Source organism: Scyliorhinus canicula, chromosome 4 (genome assembly GCF_902713615.1).
Source record: "Scyliorhinus canicula chromosome 4, sScyCan1.1, whole genome shotgun sequence".
Classification (NCBI taxonomy): Eukaryota; Metazoa; Chordata; class Chondrichthyes; order Carcharhiniformes; family Scyliorhinidae; genus Scyliorhinus; species Scyliorhinus canicula.
The window spans coordinates 13,149,156-13,155,155 of NC_052149.1; the positions used below are offsets into that span (position 1 = coordinate 13,149,156).

Consider the following 6,000-nt stretch of genomic DNA (forward strand, 5'->3'; position numbering starts at 1 on the left):
AGTGACAGTGAGCCAGGGGCAGGGAGAGTGAGCCAGGGGCAGGGACAGTGAGCCAGGGGAAGGGACAGTGAGCCAGGGGCAGGTAAAGTGAGCCAGGGGCAGGGACAGTGAGCCAGGGGCAGGGAGAGTGAGCCAGGGGCAGTGACAGTGAGCCAGGGGCAGGGACAGTGAGCCAGGGGCAGGGAAAGTGAGCAGGGGCAGGGAAAGTGAGCCAGAGGCAGGGACAGTGAGCCAGGGGCGGGGACAGTGAGCCAGGGGCAGGGACAGTGAGCCAGGGGCAGGGAAAGTGAGCCAGAGGCAGGGACAGTGAGCCAGGGGCAGGGAAAGTGAGCCAGAGGCAGGGACAGTGAGCCAGGGGCAGGGACAGTGAGCCAGGGGCAGGGACAGTGAGCCAGGGGCAGGGAAAGTGAGCCAGAGGCAGGGACAGTGAGCCAGGGGCGGGGACAGTGAGCCAGCGGATGGGACAGTGAGCCAGCAGCAGGAGCAGTGAGCCAGAGGCAGAGACAGTGAACCAGAGACAGGGACAGTGAGCCAGTGGCAGGGACAGTGAGACAGAGGCAGGGACAGTGAGCCAGAGGCAGGGACAGTGAACCAGTGGCAGGGACAGTGAGCCAGCGGCAGGGACAGTGAGCCAGTGGCAGGGACAGTGAGACAGCGGCAGAGACAGTGAGCCAGAGGCAGGGACAGTGAACCAGTGGCAGGGACAGTGAGCCAGGGGCAGAGACAGTGAGCCAGAGGCAGGGACAGTGAGCCAGAGGCAGGGACAGTCAGCCAGAGGCAGAGACAGTGAGCCAGGGGAAGGGACAGTGAGCCAGAGGCAGGGACAGTGAACCAGAGACAGGGACAGTGAGCCAGAGGCAGGGATAGTGAGACAGGGGCAGAGACAGTGAGCCAGAGGCAGGGACAGTGAGCCAGAGGCAGGGAGAGTGAGACAGGGGCAGTGACAGTGAGCCAGAGGCAGGGACAGTGAGCCAGAGGCAGGGACAGTGAGCCAGAGGCAGGGACAGTGAGCCAGAGGCAGGGACAGTGAGCCAGCGGCAGGGACTGTGAGCCAGAGGCAGGGACAGTGAGCCAGCGGCAGGGACAGTGAGCCAGTGGCAGGGACAGTGAGACAGCGGCAGAGACAGTGAGCCAGAGGCAGGGACAGTGAGCCAGTGGCAGGGACAGTGAGCCAGCGGCAGGGACAGTGAGCCAGGGGCGGGGACAGTGAGCCAGCGGCAGAGACAGTGAGCCAGTGGCCGGGACAGTGAGCCAGTGGCCGGGACAGTGAGCCAGCGGATGGGACAGTGAGCCAGCGGATGGGACAGTGAGCCAGCAGCAGGAGCAGTGAGCCAGAGGCAGAGACAGTGAACCAGAGACAGGGACAGTGAGCCAGAGGCAGAGACAGTGAACCAGCGGCAGAGACAGTGAGCCAGAGGCAGGGACAGTGAGCCAGAGGCAGAGACAGTGAGCCAGAGGCAGAGACAGTGAGACAGCGGCAGGGACAGTGAGTCAGTGGCCAGGACAGTGAGCCAGAGGCGGGAACAGTGAACCAGAGGCAGAGACAGTGAACCAGTGGCAGTGACAGTGAGCCAGTAGCAGGGACAGTGAGCCAGAGGCAGGGACAGTGAGCCTGCACCAGGGACAGTGAGCCAGAGGAAGGGACAGTGAGCCAGAGGCAGGGACAGTGAGTCAGTGGCCAGGACAGTGAGCCAGAGGCGGGAACAGTGAACCAGAGGCAGAGACAGTGAACCAGTGGCAGTGACAGTGAGCCAGTAGCAGGGACAGTGAGCCAGAGGCAGGGACAGTGAGCCTGCACCAGGGACAGTGAGGCAGAGGCAGGTACAGTGAGCCAGAGGCAGGGACAGTGAGACAGTGGCAGGGACAGTGAGCCAGAGGCAGGGACAGTGAGCCAGAGGCAGGGACAGTGAGACAGTGGCAGGGACAGTGAGCCAGAGGCAGGGACAGTGAGACAGTGGCAGGGACAGTGAGCCAGAGGCAGGGACAGTGAGCCAGAGGCAGGGACAGTGAGACAGTGGCAGGGACAGTGAGCCAGAGGCAGGGACAGTGAGACAGTGGCAGGGACAGTGAGCCAGAGGCAGGGACAGTGAGCCAGAGGCAGTGACAGTGAGCCAGAGGCAGGGACAGTGAGCCAGAGGCAGGGACAGTGAGCCAGCAGCAGGGACAGTGGGCCAGAGGCAGTGACAGTGCGCCAGAGGCAGAGACAGTGAGCCAGTGGCAGGGACAGTGAGCCAGTGGCAGGGACAGTGAGCCAGCGGATGGGACAGTGAGCCAGCGGCAGGGACAGTGCGCCAGAGGCAGAGACAGTGAGCCAGCGGCAGGGACAGTGCGCCAGAGGCAGGAACAGTGAGCCAGCGGCAGAGACAGTGAACCAGCGGCAGGGACAGTGCGCCAGAGGCAGAGACAGTGAGCCAGAGGCAGGGATAGTGAACCAGAGGCAGAGACAGTGAGCCAGCGGCAGGGACAGTGAGCCAGCGGCAGGGACAGTGCGCCAGAGGCAGAGACAGTGCGCCAGAGGCAGAGACAGTCAGCCAGTGGCAGGGACAGTGAGCCAGCAGCAGAGACAGTGAGCCAGGGGCATGGACAGTGAGCCAGAGGGATGGACAGTGAGCCAGAGGCAGAGACAGTGATCCAGAGGCAGGGACAGTGAGCCAGCAGCAGGGACAGTGAGCCAGAGGCAGCGACAGTGAACCAGAGGCAGGGACAGTGAGCCAGAGACAGTGACAGTGAGACAGAGATGGAGACAGGGAGCCAGAGGCAGTGACAGTGAGCCAGAGGCAGTGACAGTGAGCCAGAGGCAGTGACAGTGAGCCAGAGATGGGGACAGTGAGCCAGAGATGGGGACAGTGAGCCATAGGCAGTGACAGTGAGCCAGCAATGGGGACAGCGAGCCAGAGGCAGTGACAGTGAGCCAGAGGCAGTGACAGTGTGCCAGAGGCAGTGACAGTGAGCCAGAGATGGGGACAGTGAGCCAGAGGCAGTGACAGTGAGCCAGAGATAGGGACAGTGAGCCAGAGGCAGTGACAGTGAGCCAGAGATGGGGACAGTGAGCCAGAGACAGTGACAGTGAGCCAGAAAATGGGGACGGTGAGCCAGAGGCAGTGACAGTGAGCCAGAGATGGGGACAGTGAGCCAGAGGCAGTGACAGTGAGCCAGAGATAGGGACAGTGAGGCAGAGGCAGTGACAGTGAGCCAGAGATGGGGACAGTGAGCCAGAGGCAGTGACAGTGAGCCAGAGACGGGGACAGTGAGCCAGAGGCAGTGACAGTGAGCCAGAGTATCTGTATCTGTCTCAGGTTTTCAATTAATGCAATAACCATACGCCCAAATAATGTGAATTAATGCGAATCAACAGCCATCGAGATTAAAGGGAATCAATTCGTGGCAATCTCTGAACTTAACGATGAGAAGCCAGCTTTTCAATGAAAGAAATAAACACGCAGCTGGGAGCACTGTGCTAAATATTCCTTTTGCAATATTATCCCCCCCCCCCCCCCCCCCCCCAGCAGAAACACGAGCTACGGATTTTTTAAACAATAGCACAGCCTGTCGCCATGATTTTTTAAAAAACAGACCTAGATCAAACTATCATCTGGGCGGCAATGCTTGGGGGAGGTTAGTTTAATCTTCTATTATTTTGCTGCACATTAGTAAAGGGAAATACGAAGCTAAATGTCTGTAACTGTGGGTGTGTTGTTTGTATTTATAATGATAAACTTTATTATTGTCACAAGTAGGCATACATTAACACTGCAATGAAGTTACTGTGAAAATTTGTGTTTGTTTATGTTTGTGTGTGTCTGTTTATGTGTTTGTTCATGAGTGTGTTTGTGTTTATCTTTGCGTGTGTTAACATGTGTTTGTGTGTGTGTTGATGTGTGTTTATTGACATGTGTTTATGTGTATGTTTATGTGTGTTCGTGTGTGTATATTAGTATTAATAATTTTTTTAAATCTTTATTGTCACAAGTAGACTTACATTAACACTGCAATGAAGTTACTGTGAAAAGCCCCTAGTCACCACATTCCCGTACCTGTTCGGGTACTCTGAGCGAGAATTCAGAATGTCCAATTCACCTGACAGCGCGTCTTTGGGGAATTGTGGGAGGAAACCGGAGCACCCGGAGGAAACCCACACAGACACAGGGAGAATGTGTAGACTCCACACAGACAGTGACCCAAGCCACGAATCAAACCTGGGACCCTGGCGCTGTGAAGCAACATTGCTAACCACTGTGCTACCCGATGCATGCATGTGCCTGTGTATTTTTGTGTTTGTGTATGTGTGTTAACATACATAGAACATATAGTGCAGAAGGAGGCCATTCAGCCCATCGAGTCTGCACCGACCCACTCAAGCCCTCACTTCCACCCTGTAACCCAATCCATGCTAAATTGGACTGTGGGAGGAAACCGGAGCACCCTGAGGAAACCCACGCAGACACGGGGAGAACATGCAGACTCTGCACAGACAGTGTCCCAGCAGATATCGAACCTGGGACCCTGGCACTGTGAAGCCACAGAGCTATCCACTTGTGTTACCGTGCTGCCCTGTGACTTGCGGGAGGAAACTTGTGCTGCCGTGCTTCACCGTGTTGATGTGCGTCTGTGTATGTGTGTGCGTTGATGTGTGTATGTCTGAGTGTCTTGATGTATGTCTATGTATGCGTGTGTGTTTAGGTGTGTGTTGATATATGTTAATGAGTGTGTGTATGTATGTCTGTGTGTTGATGTGTGTCTGTGTGTGTTGATGTGTGTGTGGGTTGATGTGTGTGTCTGTGTATGTGTTGATGTGTGTGTCTGTGTATGAGTTGATATGTGCGTTGGTCTGTGTATGTCTGTGTTTTTTGATGTGTGTGTATGTCTATGTCTGTGTGTTAATGTGTGTGTGTGTGTGTATGTGTTGATGTGTGCGTTGGTGTGTGTGTCTGTGTATGTGTTGATATGTGCGTTGGTCTGTGTGTTGATGTATGTGTCTGTGTATGTGTGTTGATGTGTGTGTATGTCTATGTCTGTGTGTGTGTTAATGTGTGTGTGTGTATGTGTTGATATGTGCGTTGGTCTGTGTATGTCTGTGTTTGTTGATGTGTGTGTATGTCTATGTCTGTGTGTTAATGTGTGTGTGTGTTTGATCCTGGCTTGCATAGTGGTCTCTCGGTCCCCACTCGGTTTGGATCCTGGGGAAATCTCACAGAAAAAGTGAAAACGTTTCGCAAAGACAGAGAGATCCGCAGTCACCTCCAGCACAAGCTGTCTGCTCGGAATTGGACATCGGTAAAGGTCCAATGCCCCAAGTTAGTTTGCGTGTGGCTTTGACCAGAACTCCGATTTAAACCCGATAGTTTCCCTAACTGAGTCGGAACCGAAAGGCGTTCACTCACTTACATCTATTCCCCGCACAGATTGTTCTCCTGCTTGAACCCAACTGTAATGGGTTTTTTCAGCCAGATTATTTCAGCATTATCCGCGCTCTGTTCTTTCTGGAGGCACCGCGGGATTTTCTTTACCAACTGATTGCAATTTAGTAAAAGTGTGAGAGGAGAAGCAGACTTACTGTTCCAGTGCTGGTGCCAGCTGCCAGGGGGCACTGGGCAGCTCGCTGGCATCCCGGCCGCTGTATCTGCTCCCAGCTTCAACACAGGCTCTGGCCGCCCAGGCGCCGCTTTCATTTGGAGGATGTGCCCAGGAGCCGGGCCAACAATGTGGGAAGACCGCCCCGTTCCCCTGGTGGCTGCTCCCTCCCTTCAACACTGGCTGCAGCCAGGTCACTGCTCCCTCACCCCCCCTCCCCACCCCCACTGGCTGCTCCCTCACCCCCTCCCCACCCCCACTGGCTGCTCCCTCACCCCCCTCCCCACCCCCACTGGCTGCTCCCTCACCCCCTTCCCCACCCCCACTGGCTGCTCCCTCACCCCCCTCCCCCTCCCCCACTGGCTGCTCCCTCACCCCCCTCCCCACCCCCACTGGCTGCAGCCAGGTCACTGCTCCCTCAGCCCGCCA

At 56.4% G+C, this 6,000-nt stretch overlaps 1 protein-coding gene across 1 annotated transcript in view; it reads right to left on the bottom strand.

The window, feature by feature from the left end:
- The window catches only part of LOC119964357 (prostaglandin F2-alpha receptor-like), a 39,332-nt gene extending 33,585 nt beyond the window's left edge, over positions 1-5,747 (bottom strand). Inside the window, exon 1 of the mRNA XM_038793732.1 lies at positions 5,555-5,747. The gene's annotated coding sequence lies outside the window, so the exon portion shown is untranslated. The remainder of the gene's footprint in view (positions 1-5,554) is intronic.
- Between the last annotated feature and the right edge of the window lie 253 nt (positions 5,748-6,000).